At 39.1% G+C, this 20,078-nt stretch overlaps 1 protein-coding gene across 1 annotated transcript in view; it reads right to left on the reverse strand.

Annotated features, from left to right (window-relative positions):
- Positions 1 to 20,078, reverse strand: part of LOC127639067 (dedicator of cytokinesis protein 4-like) — a 130,041-nt gene that overhangs the window by 87,860 nt on the left and 22,103 nt on the right. The gene's annotated exons all lie outside the window — the stretch shown is intronic.

The following is a 20,078-nucleotide window of genomic DNA, read 5'->3' on the forward strand; positions in this document are numbered from 1 at the left end:
CCCAATCTGGTGACCTCTCTCATCAACAAGGCATTTCTGTCCACAGAACTGCCCCTCACTGGATGCTATTTGGAGTAAATTCTAGAGACTGTTGTGAGTGAAAATCCCAGATCATCAGCAGTTACAGAAATACTAAAACCAGCCCATAAGGCACCAACAATAACTGCTGCCACATGATTGGCTGATTAGATAATCACATGGATGATTGTTGGTCCCAGATAGGCTGGTTTGAGTATTTCTGTAACTGCTGATCTCCTGGAATTTTCCCACACAACAGTCTCTTGAAATTACACAGAATAGTGCCAAGAGTGGCTGTTCAGTCCGAAACACCTTGATGAGAGGTCAACAGAGAATGGCCAGACTGGTTTGAACTGACAAAGTCTACGGTAACTCCGATAGCCGCTCAGGACAATTGTGGTGAGAGGAATATCATTTCAGAATGCTGTTCTGAGATATGGGTTTGCGCCGTTGCGGCGGCACGAGGGGGACCTACACAATATTAGGTAGGTGGTTTTAATGTTGTTGCTAGTGTATAAAACATTCTACTTCATATCATCCTCAAAACACACCTGATACATTTCTGGACTGTCCAGGTAAAATCCTGTGCTTTGTGTTTCAGTCAGTTTTGATTTTGTTATGGTGGTCTGATTTCCTGTTTAGAACCACATTCTTAATTTATATATTAGGCCTAATATCTACCTACTGTACACTGTACATCACAACCAATTTAGTAGCATGGTCTGTTCTCTCAAGAATTCAGCCAACAATTACATCTTTAATTCAATGGCTTAAACCTTTGATCCTGCTAGTTAAAATATGGCACAAAGTTTGACAACATGACTAAACGGGTGAACGAAAACCCATCATTTGCTCCACTGAACATGTCATAAGTCTTTGCTGAAAAACATGTGTAAATGGCAGGAAGGCTGAGGTTATGATGCATGATATGGTGTAATATATATATGTGTCAGACATGTTTTTTCAATGTGTTCAAAGCAGACATTTTTCATTTTTGTGTTGGGGCCATTTATTGAAAATTAAAAACCACTTTCCTGACCGGGACTGTAAAACAAAATTGTAACGCAGTTCAATGGAAAGGAGCAGGCGTGAACCGGCTTGGCAATATAAATAATATTTTAATGATAAACTGAAACAAAAGACACAAACACACATGACAGACATGCCCGTAAACGATCTCTCTCTCTCTCTCTCTCTCTCTCTCTCGCACCATCTTCCGCTGTCGGCCTTTATCCCTCTCTGAGGCTTGATTAGCCTGATAAGGGACCAGGTGTGTACAATCATGACCCAGCCCCACCCTCCGCCCTGCAACAAAAAACCTCAGCATTGAGTCCAGAATAATTGCAAAAATGGCTCATAATTATTCTAGTCCATAGATATGGCTCAGGTCAAACCTCTGGCCTGTTTTATCTCAAATCCAATTACTTAGGAAAGTAATAGCACACCTCTCCTCCACAAACTGCACAATTTGAGGGAACATTTATTTAGAACATTAACCCTAAACATGAACTATAGTAATAGTAATGCTTGACTTGACATTATATACAGACAAAGAGGAGAAATAGATCAGAATATGGAGGCTGAACAACATTAGCGACAGAAAGTAACATGACAGAGGAAAAAAGGAATATGCTATCAGAACAAAACAAAAAAAAAAAAACTAAAAGAGAAAGCAGAAAGAGGCTGAGATTTTGTGAGAGAGGGCACTTCTTGTGTAATCAGTGTTAAAGACGCAAAACACTGGCAGGTCTCATATCCATTCTAATGATGTCATCACAGCCCACTCCGCTCAGATGGGATTATAGGATAGTTGTGTTAAATCAGGTTACGTTACCTGCCTGAGAACACAATGCAGAAATTATATCCTCTAAACCAGACTGATTTTTTAAGTGGATTTCACAGTGTTGTGGGGCATAGGCCAATCTGGGATAACTACACAGAAGCTCTGACCTAAATGAGAACTTTTGTGAGTGTGTGTGTGTGGTAAGGTTTTAGACAATGATATATAGTCCAGCAGACACTCTCAGAAACACATACACAACACACAGAAACTCATCCAATCACAATCTCCCCTTCCAAAAAAACCTGAAGTGTTATGGACTGGCTAAATCATATCGGTGTGATTTGACTTTTAAATTTGGGAGCCAAAATAAAGTAGTTCCGATGAATTAATTACACAGGCTGGTTTCCGGCAGCAGCACGCTGAATTATTCAGCTTAGTAGTTGAAACCTTGACGGTGCTCAAATCTTTCCCGGTATCCGTACGCCAGCTGTTGTTGGTCTGCTAACAAGGCTGGAGCGTCGCCAAAAATGTTAGCACATGAAAAGTGTTCAGTGAGCAGAGAATCCATTATCTGAAGACAAAAGAATACGGAGCGAAAAATAAAGGGAAAAGAGAGAAAGAGCATAAAGACAAACTTTGACTCTTGTAACAAGTGAACCTCATTATAACAATCGAAATGAACACATGCTTGGAAACGCTTTTCAAAGCTCAGCTAGTTTCCTCCCAAAAATATTCAGACAATTAAACCACAGTTAAAAATGTATAACCGTCAATGCATTAACTAAAATATCAAAGTGACATCCGCAAACAAATGTGGCCATATATTTTCTATTAAAAAAAATTGTATAAGCCTTTTTACAATTACTTTTAAAATGGTCTCAAGGTGATTTTTAGTGAATGTTTGAAGTGCGACATGAAGAACATGGAATTTAAATAAAATGCTAAAGATAGAATGGCACGGTGGGGCGGCACGGTGGTTAGCACTGTCGCCTCACAGCAAGAAGGTCGTGGGTTCAAACCCTGGTTGCCCCGGCCTTTCTGTGTGGAGTTTGCATGTTCTCCCCGTGTCTGCGTGGGTTCTCTCCGGGTACTCCGGCTTCCTCCCACCATCCAAAAGACATGCAGGCTACGTTAATTGGTGTCTCCAAAAAAATTGCTGTGGATGTGGAGGTGAGTGTGAGTGTATGTCTGTCAATGTGTGGCCCTGCGGTGGACTGGCGACCTGTCCAGGGTGTCCCCCGCCTTTCGCCCAATGTTAGCTGGGATAGGCTCCAGCCCCCCGCGACCCTGTACACAGGATAAGCGGTTGACGATGGATGGATGGATGGATGGAATTCTGTACTGTTACTTTTATATTTCATTTCATATTTATATTAGAGGGCAAGATTCACAGACAGATTAACGTTAGAGCTGAATTAAATTGCTATCTCATCAGTAATTTTGCATTGAAAAAACTTTTTTTGGACTAGATGCAAGTTGTGTTTGGGACATTGTCCCATAGTCTCCAAAATCATCTACAATCACGTGTAAACTACAGACCAAATTGTTTTTTTTAAATCCCAATAGTTTGTTGAAGTTATCTTGTTTTGAAACCATTCTTGGTAACATTTGAGAATAAAACAAAATATAAGATATATTTACCCATCATACGTGTTATTTTTAATGTGCATTTTAATTTATGAGTAACAGAGTACTTGTTTTTGGTGTGTTGGCTTACTCGGTCTTCACTATGTACTTAAGCATTTGCTACAATGTACTTATTGTGGACATAGGTGTTGCTGCATTGTACTTACATTAAAAGCCCCTGAATTTAATTACATTTGTAGTTTCATGGTTACCTTTACCTCTAACCCTACCCCTAACCCTACCCGTATCTCAACCTCAGTAGCAGCAAGTGTGACTCTTGTGAGAATTTTGCAGAACAACATGTAGTTACACAGTAAATACATTATATCGTATGCATTTTAATGTTAGTAAATAGTAGTTAAAGACACCTAATATAAAGTGAGACAGAGTACTTGACTACAAAATAACTCGAAAATGCCCAGCTCTAGTTTTCAGATAGCATATCAGCTTAAGAAAAAAGCGCTTTCTATGTGAACGGCCCTTTCTAAGGCAGCATCTTAACCGAAATAGAGAGAAATATAAGTGACTGATTTGAGATGCTCTTCACAATTCCAATGGAGCGTTCACATACAACGCGAAGAAAATCTTGCATTGCTCGCGCGAGTTTGACTGCTGGATATTACGAACCCGTGAGTATTTCCCCCTTCTCTTCTGAAAAAGGACATGAGGAGGGGCTTCTACGACTTGATTCCAGCTATTGGTTGTACTTTACTATGAACCAAGTAGACGCGCATATTTTCAGAACTTACCAGGTAGTCCAAATTCCTCACTCACTTTCCTCCAAGCGATGCCTTTTTTTCATATGGTCGTACATGTATGACGTTGTGTCATACAATTCCGAGTGCCCACACACCGCTACAAAAACTTTCATTCATTTTTCCAGATTTCTTCTGCTACACATCAGTGATATCCGGACAATCTCAATGCTGATAGGCTTTCGCAACAATGAATCATTGGGATTTTTCGCTCGAGTTGTAAAATGTAAACGATTTCACGTGTTGGAGTCGTGCCATTCACTTCATTCGCGCTGCCGCCGCGAATTCGCATATATTCGCATCTTTGCATTGACTTTGTATGTAATCGTGCCGCGCAAAACGCTCACTTCGAATTGTATGTGAACGCACCATAACATTAGCGTGTTGCTAAGCACACAGTACTATAATTAGCAAAGACGACACATAGCATACAGATACTGGGTGAAATAATACATTTTTAAAAAGGAAAACTATTTTATTAATACAATTTTTCAGAACTGAATACAAATATTTTTCTAGGTTGACATTTCCCTCAAATACATCTACCATCTTGGATAAAAAAAAAAAAAAAAAGTATTTTAAAAGGCTGCATAACTGTTTACTTTTAGGAACTCGGTATACAAGTGTATATGATGCACACATATTTTGACTAGGTAGCCAGCAAAATCAAACCAACTCTGACTAGGCCTAATGGTACCTGTGTGGTGGAAAAGGTGGCAGAGAAAGGGAAAGTGTTTAAGCCTTTCCATAATCCCACTGCACTGGCACAGACCTGAGGAAGCGAGTCATATTCCTTCGTCTGGGCTCAGACAGCGAGAGAAATAGAAAAGTCATCAATCGAGTCTGTTTGTGTGGATTAACTGCGAATCTGGTTTAGGTCTGCCTCTTGGTTTCAGGTCTGCAGAGAGAATGATGCTACAGTTGGTTAGTCTAAGCTCCTTACAGGGCACAGAGGAACTCAGGATGATGTGTTTTACCCTCACAGCTCAAATTCTGGCCAAGTGACATGTGTATCACCTCAGTGCTTCCAGGTTTGCTTGGGAGGTGTCCAGTAAACACAGACAGGGAGCTCAGAGCTGTTTTGTGTGGGCTGAATCAGATGTTTTGGAGTCTGAACAAAGTTTAAAACTATTAAATCAAATATTAGAAACTGTGATGACCAATTTTAGAAGACGTTAAAAAGAAAACAGGACATTATTGTTTACAATATTCTTATATGATTCAATTGCATTGCGTATATTGGCATTAGAACAGTTATTCCTACTTCCCATCAGCCATTAATTCAACACTTTCAGCCCACCACTAGTTTAAAGTCTTGTTTATTAAAAATAAAACTGCAATTTCCAGCTATCAACATGCAATTTACTCAGACCGGTTCAAAGGGATCCCCTAATGTGCTTTTAACCTTACTTAAAGCATGTTCATTCGTCAGATTTGTGATCAGTGGTCCTGACAGCTAATCAACCTCAACATTCATTCATTATTCATTACTACATTAATATGCAAATGTATGGTGGGTTCTGGGTTGTCCATGACCCTGCTGCCAAAAATGAGAATGAATTAACACAATGTTTAGGTCTACACATTGAGCATCCTGCAGCGGAGGGTGAATAATTTAGGCAAAGACTGGGAATATTTTGCTTGTTGGGAGGATCAAAAAGTTGCTAAACAATTAGGCGTTGTGTCCTCAAGCATTTAGTACAAGCATGACTGTTTTTCATATAAAACAGGATATCGGGCATGCAAATGCCAGCGATATAAGCAGGCAATTAAATTGTGTATACTACAAGACTTGAAAAATAAAGTAGGGTCCAAAAGTGTGAGTTCACGTAGGATTCAAAATCTAATTTAAACCTGGAAATAAAAAAAACTAGTTAGGATAAAAATATATATATATTTTTCAATAATGCAAAATTAATGAGAAAAAAAATTACATTAACATTTATATTATATTACTACATTAATATTTATATTTAATTACTGTTTGAATATTTCACATTTTTATTAGAATTAAAATATCTAAAATATTTATTTGTAACATTGACCATTGTAACACCATTGTATTAAAATAATAAAGGATTCATGCATTATTTAAAGACTGGGAATATTTTGTTTGTTATAGGCTCAAGAAGCTGCAAAATAATTAGGCGCTGGTGTATTATAGCATTTAGTTCTAGTTCAACCGATTTTTCGTACTAACAGGATATCTGGCAAGTACATTTAATTATGTATAATCCAAGACTTCAAAAGTACAGTAAGGTCCAAAAGTAAGAATCCACATTGATAATCTAGGATTCAAAATCTAATTTAAAACCAAGAAATAAATTTTTTTATGATTTAAAAAAAAAAAGAAACATTATGATGTAAAAAAGGACAAATATTCATTATTATTAGTAATTCTATTACATTTACATATTTTATATTTTTCTTTAATAATTGATTAAGTATTATTTAAATATTATGAATAATGAAAATGTATTCTGCACTATTTGTAAAGAAAATCCCTTTGCAATAATATAGATCAATCCAGTATCAGTGCGCAGTATGTGCTCTGTGCTCCTTACACTGAAATGGAAAAATAATCAAATTCAAATTGTGACATGTCTTAGTGTGATTTATTAAACTGCTAAAGACTGCAATCTTACTGCGGAAGAGCCACATACTTTGAATGTATACATCCGATTGCTCATACATATTGAGAATCATTCACGACATGCTATATCACATGACCGAGCAGAGCACTAATCCACGCAGCACATGTAAACTAAACTCAGCAAAAAAGAAACGTTCCTATTTCAGGACACTGTATTTTAAAGATAATTTTGTAAAAATCTAAATAACTTTACAAATCTTATTTTAAAGGGTTTAGACTGTCTGCAATAGGCTGAGAGAGGCTGGACTGAGGGCTTGATGGCCTGTCGCAAGGCAGGTCCTCACCAGACAGCACCAGCAACAACGTCCCAAACCCACCTTCCCTGGACCAGACAGGACTGGCAAAAAGTGTTCTTCACTGTCGAGTCTTGGTTTTGTCTCACCAGGGGTGATGGTTGGACTCTATTGAAGGAATGAGCGATACACTGAGGCCTGTACTCTGGAGGGGGATTGATTTGGATGTGGAGGGTCCTTCATGTTCTAGGGCGGTGTGTCTCAGCATCATCGGACTGAGTTTGTTGTCATTGCAGGCAATCTCAATGCTGTGCGTAACAGGGAAGACATCCTCCTCCCTCATGTGGTACCCTTCCTGCAGACTCATCCTGACATGATTCTCCAGCATGACAATACCACCAGCCGTACTGCTCATTCTGTGCATGATTTCCTGCAAGACAGGAATGTCAGTGTTCTGCCATGACCAGCGAAGAGTCCGGATCTCAATCCCATTGAGCACGTCTGGGACCTGTTGGACAGGAGGGTGAGGGCTAGGGACATTCCCCCCAGAAATGTACAGGAACTTGCAAGTGCCTTGGTGGAAGAGTGGGGTAACATCTCACAGCAAGAACTGGCAAATCTGGTGCAGTCCATGAGCAGGAGATGCACTGCAGTACTTAATGCAGCTGGTGGGCACACCAGATACTGACAAATCTATGGTAACTCCGACAAACACCCTGTACAATTGTGGCAAGAAGAATATTATCTCAGAATGCAATTCTGAGATGAGGGTTGGTGCTGTTTTGGCAACATGAGGGGGACCTACACAATATTAGGTAGGTGGTTTTAATGTTGTGGCTGATCAGTGTATGTGTATATATGCAAAATGGAAGCATTTTTACTGGACCTCACTGTATATGTAATCCAAAAATTAAAAAATGTCTTTCTTCTGGAGTAAATCACTCGTTATAAGAGATGTAAATGGCTCTTCCAGATGCAAAATCTAAATCTTCTCCAGTTTTTCTTCTCAGCAATGTGGAGAATCTTACCACAACCATCTCTGGACGGTTACACTTAACCAATCTGCAATACACGCCGTATGATTTAAGAATCAGAATCCATCACCAGTTAGACAAACCAGAGGTTCATCTGTGCTTTATAACAGGAGCTCTGGGTTATTTGGCACGCCTTGGGTACACTTGTGCCAACAGTGCATTCACTGTGGAAATCATTCATTACTGCAGCTGCTGAAAGAGGGAGACTCTGTTTGTGGTAATGTGAATGCAGTTGACGGGTTTGTTTACTGCAGAGAGCAGGTCTGTAAATTAATGAGCTCATTTAGACATTCCTCACCCCAGAACACTGACACCAGCACACACACACAAGTGGCGGAAATTAAAATGTCGATATTTAAGACACGACTACAAGCAGGTTAGCAAGGACAATGTGGAGAATAAATTGTTCTGTGTGACAGAATTGTGAGAAAGGAAAGCAATCACACAAAGCTATGGGCCTTGGTTTTTACTAAGCTCATTTTTTAAGAGAGATGCTGGGGAAACTACTTTAAAATTGTACTTGAGTTTAGTTCAATCAAAAAAACGAAAATTCTCTCATTAATTACCCACCCTTATGACGTCTCAAACTTCTGACTTTATTTTTCTGCAGAACACAAACAAAAATATTTATATGAAGATACTGTATGAGGTTCGTTTGACCATACAATGCAAGTCAATGTGGTCCAAAAAGGACATAAATAGCAGCCTGAGGGTAATACATACGACTCAAGTGGTTTAATCCATGTTTTTTGAGGTGTTATGATCAGTTTTAGGTGAGAAACAGACCAAAATCAGTACTTTTGATATCTAACACTAACTAACCCAAATAATATATTTACACAACTATGGCGTAATAATAATAATGATAATAGTTATTAACCATTAAATCATATAATACAAAAAAAAAAAATACTATTTAAAATGACAGTATTTAACACTGAAATTACCTGTCTGAACAAACTGATTCACTAAAATGAATCCCTACTTGAACTTAGTTACTCCCCAATGCTGCAATGTTCAAAATAAGCACAGCCAGCAGTTCAGGTATCACCTCGGAGCATCCAGACAGACAGACAGACAGACAGACAGACAGACAGACAGACAGACAGACACACACTATACATTTTTTTTTGCCACCTTTGTGAGCTGAACCTTCACTCATGAGACATCAAACACCCCCTTCATATTGTACTCGTGTCATTTTGTGTCATTTACTGGTCTGAAAGAATAGGTCTGCTCCGGCAGTTTATCAGAAATAAATGAAGATGTTTGGGAACATCAAAGAAACCTAATTTGGAGTTTCACAAAGAGAATCAAAAGAAAAGGGCTCCTCTTTCTTCAAACAGAGACAGGTGAGGCGCGAGATTGAAAAGGTGAGGTGAAAGGGTGAAAAGTGTGTATTTATGAGTGTGTGTGTGTGTTCAATCAGAGTTTGAAGAACACAGCTGAGAAGCTTAGAGGCCATTCAGACCGAACGTGTTCTTGAGCAATAAAAAAAGATAGATGCAGCGCAATTAATAACAGAAGCAGGTGTCTCGAGGACTTTTTTTAAAAAGATGTTTTTCAATTGACATGGAATTTAAAAATGCAATTCTTCTCCACGAGACATTGAAAAAAAACAGTGAGATGCGCCAAAATGGTGAAAAAACAGCAGATGGACGGAAAAAGTAGAGGTAGGCCGATATATTGTTTTTACTGATAAATCTGTGACGATAGTTGCACCTTGCAATGCATCTCCACTGAAATCAATGGATTCACAGCATTTTCTGATGCAGCATTAACTGTAGTGTAAGCAACCTTAAAGCATTTTTAAGGAATAAAACATGGATTAGCATGGAGGAAACGTGTGCATTGTAGTGGCTGGTTAGGACACAATATTAGAGTTGATCGTCTTGTTTATATCAAAATCGCTTTTCCTTTTTATAAATAGATATTTTCCATTTTAAAATAGACAACACAATGGAGCTTTTGCAAAGTTTAGCATGTTAATTCACTTTCATTCTTTATCTGCACATCTAACACTCTTGATTCTCTCATTTGAAGAGCCGCTCGCCTCACCGGAGATGGATAACGTGTGTTTTTCACTGTAAATGTTGTGTAAGTGATGGGAACAGAGCGAGCGGTCTTTCCACAGGCCATAGGGAGTCATACATGACTGATTACATGAGAATATAGGTCAGAATGGTAAAGCTGCCCACTTCAGCCTCATATTGTGCTATAATCGTCTCTCTGCCCTGCTGTGCTGTGTGTGTGTGTGTGTGTGTGTGTGTGTGTGTGTGTGTGTGTGTGTGTGTGTTGAGGGATTTCAATGTGATCCACCGCTCTAATGTTAGATTTAAGCTTTTAAATATTTAGGGCTTGGAAAGCATTGGTGAATAATTCATCCTGATTTCACACTACGAGAATTTTTTATTCAAATCTAAATTTGCAATACAGTGTAACGGCTCACTAACATCAACGCTCTGTCGCCATTTTGTGTTAGTAATTCATGCAATGCCAATTTTCATACATTAAAAGAAACCAACTTGATTTTTAAATTTTTATACCCTCAGTATGAGCAATCTAGTGAAGCTTCGAGCCTGATCTCAGGAAGATTGCGTGGCTGTGTGTGGGAGAAGTTTAAAATGATATCATGTGGGTCCTAACATGGTTTCGCAGCAGTTCCGAGGTGAAAAATTCACTATGTGGCACTAAAAGAGAGTTGCGTATTTCACCCTAACAGTAAGAATTTTTTATACATTTTTTTTTCTTCCCTTTTCTCCCCCATTTGGAATGCCCAATTCTCAACGCATTTTTAAGTCCTCGTGGTGGCGTAGTGACTCAATCCGGGTGCCGAAGGATGAATCTCAGTTGCCTCCACGCCTGAGACTGTCAATCCATGCGTCTTATCACATGGTTTGATGAGCATGTCAACACGGAGACGTAGCGTGTGTTGAGGCCCACGCTGTTCTCCATGGTATCAACTTACCACGTGCCCCACTGAGAGCGAGAACCACATTATAGCGACCACAAGTAGGTTACCCCATGTGACTCTACCCTCCCTAGCAACCGGGCCAATTTGGTTGCTTAGGAGACCTTAGAGTCAATTGTAATTGGTGGGAAAGCTAATAAGTCATTGCTGTTTTATAGCCTCTAGTGTTCATTTCACAGAAAACTGACGCGATACGTACAGCAAGACACGTAAAAATCCTTTTGCAACAATGTATAGTACATGATTCAATGAGACCAGTTTGGATGCTTCACTCAACAAAGCACCACTAATTAAAAGTACAACTAAATAAGAGCTTAGTAACAGCTACGGGACATTTTGTGTAACAAAGGAAATGTAGTTTGAAAGAATAGTCATCTGAAAGGGGACAACCTATCATCAGCTGCTTTTCCCACACAATCATAACAAAAATGGAAACACTGACTATATTTGACAGTGACTGGACAGAGTCAGGCCTCAAAAGGGAAGTCAACATTACCACACATGTTCACGTGTACCTCACGCACCGACACTGAAAAAAACAACAACTTGTAAATACGACAGCAAATAAGGTCCACCTCTCTTAGTTCTGTTGTTGTGCGGCACTGGGGGATGAATTACATGACGTACACCTTGATTAGCTGTCATTATTAAAAGAAAACACACACAAACACACTTCCCTGAACCAAAGCCTCCATCATTGTTATTTGTGACTCTCTCTCATGGCCTTTAGTCATTGAACTATGACAGACAGCTCATATTAACAACTTCTCACGCTGTTTTTCCTATAAACTGTTCTCCCCAAATGAAGAAACTATATAGTTTCGCATCCTTATTCTTACATTTTCCTTTACATTCTCATGTCTCTTTGACACCAGAGACATCTGTCTGCAAGAGACTCTAACACAGATTTCACACCGATTTTGAATAGAGGTGTGTAAAAATATTGTTTTTCCGATGCATTGCGATCCTCATTTGATATAGATTCTCAAATCCCAACATCGATCTTTCACTCAATGCGCAACCCTCCACTACAATGAGAGGAAATCACTCGCATTTGCAAATACATTTTGCGCTATGCGACTAAAGTGAATATATTTGGCAAATGGCTGGTAAAGGTTACATAAACTAGTTTAGTTGTGACGTGTTCAAGCAGTGAGATCCTTTCAACGCATGTTGAGAGTAAAAGTTGTTCCGTGTAATGTGTGTTCAAGGACGAGATCCACGCTACGCATTTGTCACAGAATACTGTCATTTCCATCGTTTCTCCTTTATGCTTTTGCAGTAGCGCTATGCCACTACTAAATTAACAGCGCTGCTGTTGGGATTTCACATGGTTCGTTTAATATTCTTGATGCAACATAATGCTTGCCAGCCCCAGTCAGCGGTGAGTATTCTACACTGCGAAAATGAACCCCACACACACACACACACACACACACACACACAAACAAATACAAGCACTTGCTCACAGTGATGCCACCGCATAACAAAACATGTCAAACTCGCTTCATTTCAAGTGGCCCACAAGCTAATTTCTAAAGCATAGAATGGCAGGGGATCACAACATTTCACTGAACAAACAGTTAGTGCTTTCCTCATGAATATTAATGAGCCTTCCCCTGACATCTGTATGTTTTGGAGTGCATTTTACTGGCTTCAAAAGCGTAATGAAACAGCGCTACACGGATCAATTATCAACACGGCTCAATCATGGATAAAGCAGCACGAGAGCAGAGCAGGTGCAATAATTCGCGGACTGGTCTCAACTGAACAACAGACTATTTTAAATGAGCCTGTGAACCAGTGAGATGCGCGGTGGGGATCGCGAAACCGGTTTAAATGTGGTACAGAATTGTCTATTGCAAAACTCTTATGTCTTATGTACCCCCCTCCCCATTACAAAAATGCTATTAGTTCTTTATATAGAAACCATAGTTACTAACCATGGTAGTGAGGAGCCATGCATGGTTTTAGTTACCATGAACTATGACAAATATCACTGTTAAATCTATGGATGCTATAGAAGAACTATGGTGCATTTTCATAATTATGGACCACGCTATCAGTTTTCCATCTGTGTAATATCTGTACATTTGTAATGTTATCTGATTGTAGGAAAATGTAATGTTGTTTGTCTTCAGAAATTCCAAGACATGACTGAAGTTTAATCAGTAGCAGTCTGATGAAAGGAATCAGTAAAGACCCAACTTAGTCACACTGTCAGAATATTTAAATTTAGCCATATAAACATTAGGTGTTCATTTTTTCCACAGATGTTACGGATGTTAATATCATCATTTTCATCTGCATCCCATCCTCAAAATCAATGCTGTACTCTCAAATGTGCATTTCAATGCACATAACGTAATATTATTTGCATGGGTGCTACCAAAACAGGTGCTGGTGCCACATTTTCAAAGGGCCCTTTGAAGATACCAATGAGCCTTGATGTGGCCCAGGCTGAAATTGAGTTTGACACCCCTGTTTTAATCTATTCTTTGACCAACACACGTTAATATGGATACGCCATTCCGGGCTTGTGGATACGCTCACAACAGCACCGCTGCTGAAAAAATCCAAGGGAAAACACTGCTTTGTTCTTTACAGTCATTGTTGATCGAAAATAACTATTATATAAAAAATTCTTTTTAAAAACAACACATTTAATTCTAATCGTGGATCTCACAGATGGGGTAAAGCCATTCGTCCTCTCTAGTTAACAAGCGCTCATTTAAAAAGGCATTGTTTACAGAAATACAATTTTTGTTAAAGATACAGTACCAGTTTTAGCATGTGTTAACCAAATCTATGAAAATACTTGTAAATAGTACAAATTATACAATTTAACAATAAATGCATAAATAAAAAAATATATGAAATAAAATTTCTTATTTATTGATTGAATACATTTATTTGCATTCAAATGTGACCAAAATGATGAAAAAGTTAAAATTAGTCAAATTTATATTTTCTTAATGAACCTAGTTAAGTTTACCAATTTATTAATCCCACAAGGGGCAATTAGTAGTAGAGCTTCTTTCACAACAGACATAAGAGACAAAACAAAACAAAAAACATTAAGACTTATTGAAGCACGTTTCTATATACAAAAAAGTTCTTAAAACAATTACAATTTGATAAATACGCAGGCACATTTTAATAATTGCATATGTGGATAGCTTCAGACACAAAAGTAAATTTATACCGATCAGTTAGATACCTGACACTTAGTAACCGTCTGCCTGAGGGCAGTAACTCAAAATGGGGATGCAAAGGATGCGTGTCATCTCCCATAATACTCCAAGCCTTCCTTAAAACTTGGTTAAAGTCTGCAAGGGCACACCAGTCATTTTTTGCAGATAGTTCCTATTCTTAAGAGAGAGTGAACAAAACCAACATATAAATGAAAAACATAAAATACTCTCAATAAAAGTGCCATCAAGGAGTTTAGTTTCCTCAGAACATAGAGTCTTTGATGAGCATTCTTATTAATGACCTCAGTGTTCTGCTCAAACTTTAATTTATTATCAAAAATGTTCCCAAGGTATTCCCAGATCTCAGTTCTTTAGATATTTACAGCAGCAACACCTGCTCTATACTATTTTTGGGAGTAGCATACACCCCCCTAAAGTGGCAGATACTCTGGGAGTGGTGATTACTGATTTTGGAAAAGGTCATGAGGCATCAGTGTATTACTCAGTGCCAATTCAGAGTCTGGGGGACGGAGCCTCAACTTCTCTCAAGAGATTATAGGAGAAAGATTTAAACATGGTATTGGAGGAGGGAGAATGGGTTAGGATTCTAAAAAACATCAAGTCTGCATCTAGAGATGCAAGGGTGCACCTTATTCAAGATTTTACATCGATTTTATTGGACCCCCTCTAGATTGTATAGGCTTGGTCTTAAAGACACACCCACCTGCTGGCGATGCCAATCAGAGGATTGAGACATAAATGGGGGTGTTAAGATCCAGGAGTTTTCGTCAGAACTTGCTGAGCTACCCAGGCCCCTGTTCCCAAGGTACTTATACTCCTCTACTATGTCCACCTCAAATCCATGAATGTATACCGGCTGCAGTCTGGAAGTGTTTTTCTAAAATCGACCACCATCTCCATCGCACCAGGTAATAAACTCATGCAGTGCAGGGATTATGTCATACTCCAAGCTTGAAAGCAGGGAGAGAAGAACTGTATCGCACGCATATTTTTAGCAACATGACGATTGGCTTGAGAACTTTGGCATTAATTTGGGTAAAGTATAAAAAGTATTGATTAAAAGGTCCCCTGTATAATTAACAGCAGTAGCTAGGAAATAATGTATTTTATATGTAAGCAAAAGGAACATTATAACTGAAATAAACCCATATGAATCGGTATTGAATCAAAATCGAAAGCTTGTAAATTGGAATCGAATCGGTAAATCTGTATCAATATCCAGCCCTAATTTTGAAGCAACTCTACAACAAGAATGAAGACCTAACAGTAGGCAAGGTGATAATCGACTGCCTGTGTGTAAAACTGCTGGAGAAACAGGCAAACTGCATCTTCATCTTCACAAATATCTGTAACAACTTTAATAAAATTGTCAGACATAAAGGTTAAACCAGTGTTTTCCACAAAAGGAGATGTGAGGCACAATGTTAGGGACTGACAGCCTCACCGTTCACTACCCTTGCATCTTTTTCCGTGCAATAAAAGTGAATCTTGACGTACATTAAACATTCTGCCTAACATCTCCTCTTTGTTCTACCGAATATAGAAAGTCTTAAAGGGTTCGGAACAATATGAGGTTGAGTAAATGATATAATTTTCATTTTTGTGTGAACTATTCCTTTAATGTGGCTTCTTTATTGGTCAAACCGGTATTTCTGGTATGGTAAATAGAGTACTGGAACCGTCAACATTTCCATCAAGTCGTGGTGACCTTGTCTGTCTGAACACACATTGAGCGACGGCCACACCCGAACTGGGATGTGAAAAAGAGGACAGACCTCATCAGTGCCGCCCCCCTCTCCCTCTCTCCCTCTCTCATTTAAACACCCCACACAGCCCTGAGCTATGTTAACACATTAACTAGAGGAAGCAATCTATATATCATGCACATCGTCATAAACAGACATCATAATCATCACCATCTTTATCATCAAATCTGCTCACCACTATTATTAAAAACATCACCATCAGCGACAAGCTCTCGACCCAGAGGGCTCAAGAGCAAAATCCATTAAAAAGACCATTCACTCAAAGAAAATTCTGTCATTTTTATTCAACCTTAAGGGACACAATAGCAGATGTTAAGTAGAATGTCAGTTTAAATCACCATTCCTTTTCATTTCATCCATAAAGTTAATGGTGACTGAGGCTGTCCTCTAAAGTTCCATCTAACGTTAATCGGGCGATACAAAATCTCAGTACTGACACGTCTAGTCCGGGGCTCGACAGTTAAGGATTTATTTTAGTTCAAGTAGTTTAGATTTTTTTTGTGTTGCCCTGCCAATATTTTCCAGCCTGGCCTCATGAACATGGCAATTTTTTGCTAAATGAAATTCTGTGCATTCTTACACGTTTGGCTGCAGTTTCCCAGTGAAATGTCCAGCAGGGGGCGCCAAAAGCAAGTGAAATGATGTCATAATCAGATGAGGTTTCCTCCCTTAACTAAACCGAACCAACAGTAAAAATCAAATGAGAGGTAGACACAGAACAGACAGACAAACCCTTCACCAACGCCTAAACCTAACAGAGTGTCCAAAAACAAAATGAGAAATTTAAAAAAAGAAGGAAATTTTCCAAAGCAAGCACGTCATCTTGTGTCGCTTCTACGACAGTCTCGTCTCACGTGTCAGCTTGCGTGCTTGGCTGGACTCAAACCGCGAACCGAGTCCAGAGTCCAACACTCTAGTAGGTGAGCTACCGCAGAAGCTAATCACATTGTAATAAGAGTGTAAATGTAGGAGAGTCTGTAATAGAAGCAATAAATGTATAGTTTTTCAAATGATGCATTACAGTAAAAGAGTGAGCAATAGAGTGAAAAATAAGCATTTATAGGCGGATCTTTTGTGACGTCATTGTTTATGTTTGTCGCGTTGCATCATGGGAATCGTGTGGCAGGAAACACCGCTAGATACCTGTAATTTGATTGTTTTGCACGTTTGGAGGGGGATTTAGAGAAGAGGATGGTTCACTCTTGCTGTGTGGTCGATTGTACGGCTCGTTGGGGGCCTGATAAAAAGTTTTCGAATTCCCTCCGAAAAGGATCACGAATTTTCAACAATTTTTCACCATAGTACAGACGCCATTGAAAGTCTCACACTGAACACAATTGAATTGGTACAACAGTCACTACATTTTCAATAAATAAATAAGAACACTGATCAATGAAGACTTACCCGGCTTTGCAGTCGCAGTGAGCAGTGATTATTTCGCCGTTCTCTTTGGCGATCACCCACGGGAGATGCGAATCACGCTGTGACTCTGCTTGGCCAGGTCTAACCTCTGCTTTTAGCACGATCACTGCTTTCTGTTTGGCAGAAAAGATCGGCCCAACTTTTCGAGAAACAAAATAGTCATAGGCCTCCAGACATTTGAAAGCCTTTAATGAGTGAAGGGTCCAGGGGTTTCTATTAAATAAGAATAAATGTCTCCCCAGCAGATTGGTGGCCAAGACATGGGAGAGTCGGACCAACATTTTTTGTCATCCCAGATCTCATATGGACTTTGAATAACTTCGATTTTGTCACCAATACAAATTTTGAGCTTCTCTCCAAACCTCCTCCGGTCTTCAAATGTTAAAGTCCTTCTATATTGTGGATTTCGCCCGCTAACTCTCTTGAAAGTGCTCGTCGCGTCTTTACAGCCCGCCATACTGTTTGTTTTGTTGCCACACAACCACTCGCGCATGCGTACAAAGATGTCAACAAAGATCCTCCTATAACATCATAAGCCGCTGAGCTCATGATTGTATGAATGCAAAGTTGTTGTAGCACTACATGTTAATTTTACTAGGAAACTGTGACGAAATGCAGAATGCAGCACGTAAAAATTTTGTTTTAGGAACATTCATTCTATGACACTAGGGTACCCCAGAACCGCCCCCTAAGACCATCACATTACATTCTTGCAATTTAGACAAAACCTTATCTTTAGTTTAAATCTGAAAAGAAAAATTTAACTACAATGTTCAGTACATCACAGAAAACAAAGCCACTTTTTGAAGGCATTCAAAAAAAATGTGTCACAAAATCTTACATTGGCCCGAGTGACAGCTACTTCAACTGGCCCAAAACTCCAATTGGCCCTGGGCCAGGGGGCCATCTTTGTTGTTGCGCCCTGCAAATTAAATTGTTAAAACAGATGAGTGACATTCTTTTTCTCCAATCAGCTTGATTGTTGAGAGTGAATTCACAATGATCAGTGCCAGCAGGTCACTAGAAACCACGGCTGACAGGAAGACAAAACCTGACCCAGAAATGTATGGGGATGTGTGTGTGGGTTCATTTTATGAGCCAAACACAAATACACACCTGGGTACACAAACGTGATCTCACACACTTCGCTATGAAAAACAGCGAGACACCAAAGGCAAGAGACCAAATAGAGTGCGAGACAGCAGTGTGCAGCATGAGGATATGGCTCTCTCCATCAATGCCGCAGATGGTGGACCAAAACACACAGTCTTCACAGCGGAAGCCCTGAAACTCGCTGGAGCGTGTACTATCACCACAATAAGCCTCCAAAATGTATGAAACTGCAATTACTATTCAAAACAAGGCATCGTGCTGTCATACAACAGAACCTCAACATGGTGCCCAAGTCAGCCCAAATCAAAATGCGTTTCATTTCCACAAATGAACCCTCAGGGAGACTCGCGCACACTGCGCGCGGCTGAGATTCAAGGCTGCTGGTGTGGAACATGGCTGTAACAGGTGACCCATCAGTCATGTGAACCGCTCGGTCGTCCATATGTCCACTAACAGACCGGATAGTCTGTGTTTGCAGTGTGGAGGATGGCGGAAGCATGTGTTTGGGCTACACTGACAATTACTGTCCGGACAGCTGTCCTTGTTATGGGTCATGGCTCACTATACGTTTGAGACCGTCAACATAGAACCAGGTCCATAATGGCATCACAGCGAATGGAGTTACATACTTACATGCAACTGGGTGAACATGTCTGGGTCATAATTCATCTAAAAATGTAAGCATATTTTAGTACAGCAAAGAGTTTATGGCAAATACCCCATACTTATTACAGTAATACAATGAAATCTCATTCTCATCAATGTAATAATTATGACAAATATTACTTAAAGGAATATTCAAGGTTCAATGCAAGTTAAATCAACAGCATTTGTAGCATAATGTTGATTATTAAAAACAAAACAAAAAATGTTACAGTGAGACATTTAAAATGGAAGGGAATGAGGTCCACAAATGCAAAAATACTTGGCCTATGTTTTCAAAAGTATAGCTACAAGACGTAAACATTATGCCAGTTAACATGACTTAAGTGTGATAAAACCACTTAGAAACCTTATCGGCATAAGGTTATATCCTATACTGGCATTACAGTCATAATATTTGATATAACTGTGCACAGAATAGGTTAATCTGCAATTTTATTACACTAAAACCATGTTAACAAGTAAAATGTGTCAGTTTTACTTAATCCACTGGTGTTGGGACAACATGAATACTTGTTTGTTTGGTTAACTCAAACTGGGCAGAGAATTTCTAGTTCCCAACATGCTTTGCATGGGACTCGAAAGAGTGAGCAAATGTTAAAACAAAGTGTTATTTTATTTGTCTTTGTGCAAGATAATAAAGGGAGAGACTTATTATTGTTTAATGTTTTGTTATATTGAGATTCAGATGAATTTCTGTTTTGTTGTAGTTTGGAGGTTACCATCATGGTGAAGAGTGAAGCTTGAGCTTAGGATGAGAACCAACACATTCTGAGTATTCTACATATTGCTTAACCCTTTCACACATACGATCAAACCGGTGTGA

This window comes from Xyrauchen texanus, chromosome 47, assembly GCF_025860055.1.
Source record: "Xyrauchen texanus isolate HMW12.3.18 chromosome 47, RBS_HiC_50CHRs, whole genome shotgun sequence".
Classification (NCBI taxonomy): domain Eukaryota; kingdom Metazoa; phylum Chordata; class Actinopteri; order Cypriniformes; family Catostomidae; genus Xyrauchen; species Xyrauchen texanus.